Source organism: Sinocyclocheilus anshuiensis, unplaced genomic scaffold (assembly GCF_001515605.1).
Source record: "Sinocyclocheilus anshuiensis isolate Anshui unplaced genomic scaffold, SAMN03320099.WGS_v1.1 scaffold63, whole genome shotgun sequence".
Classification (NCBI taxonomy): Eukaryota; Metazoa; Chordata; class Actinopteri; order Cypriniformes; family Cyprinidae; genus Sinocyclocheilus; species Sinocyclocheilus anshuiensis.
The window spans coordinates 1,265,677-1,266,706 of record NW_015552625.1 but is presented as its reverse complement, the minus strand read 5'-3'; positions in this window follow the sequence as shown (position 1 = coordinate 1,266,706).

Sequence of the window (1,030 nt, the reverse complement as noted above, 5' to 3'; positions counted from 1 at the left end):
ATACTTGAGTAAAAGTACAGATACCTTACAGTGAAAATTACTCCACTACAAGTTACAAGTCACTAATTCCAAAACAACTTGAGTAAAAGTCTTAGAGTATCTGATTTTAACAGTACTTAAGTATTTTACTTATACTAAATATAGGCTCAAAAAATGCACTAGTCAAAGAGACATGCCAGTGAAAAAAATGTAATGTTGTGGAGAAGCTGGGCAAAAAAGGCAGAGGCAAGGATCTATGTGCAGGTATTTAATGAAAAAACCAGAACAAACAATAAGCCAAAAACCAAAGGGAACGAAGAACAGAATGACTGGCAAACAGACAACCATTACATTCGACAACTCACAAGGAACTAAAGAAAAACTAGGGCTATATATACACACAGGGGGATAGCAAGCTTAACAAGATAAGACACACCTGGGGAGACTAATCAAGGGGAACCAATGAACAAACGGACTACAAACTGACTACAAACACCACGGGAGACAGGAAGTGACATAAAATTCCAGGGCAAGGCACAGAGAGCATGAAACAAAAACAAGAAAGAGTTGATTTGTGAGGAGAGCAATCACGTTTATTTTCTAAAACCAAAATAAAACTGAACACCTCAAAATTACATAAAAAACAAACAAACAAAAAATCAATATCCTTCAAAAAGGTTTCTTCAGTGTAAATTTTAAATAAAATAATGTTAAGTAAAATTAAAATGCCAAATCCTTCTTGTACTGGCTGTGCTGGTTTGGGCCTCATTGCCAGCTGCAGTCATGTCCTCATCTCATATATAAAACACCTCTGATTCACAAATACTTGCTAAGGAACTCGCATTCACATAAAGTAGCCTTGTTGACAAGTTTGGGTGAGTAAGGGCAAAACGCACAAAATGCAGTATTTTCAGTGACCTGTAATAGGCAGTATCACGTCTTTTGTAGCAGAAATAAACTGCTGCAGAAAAAGCTAGGTCCATGCAAAATGTAATGTGTAACTGCAACACTCATTTCAAATGTAGTGGAGTAAAGAGTACAGATACTCATT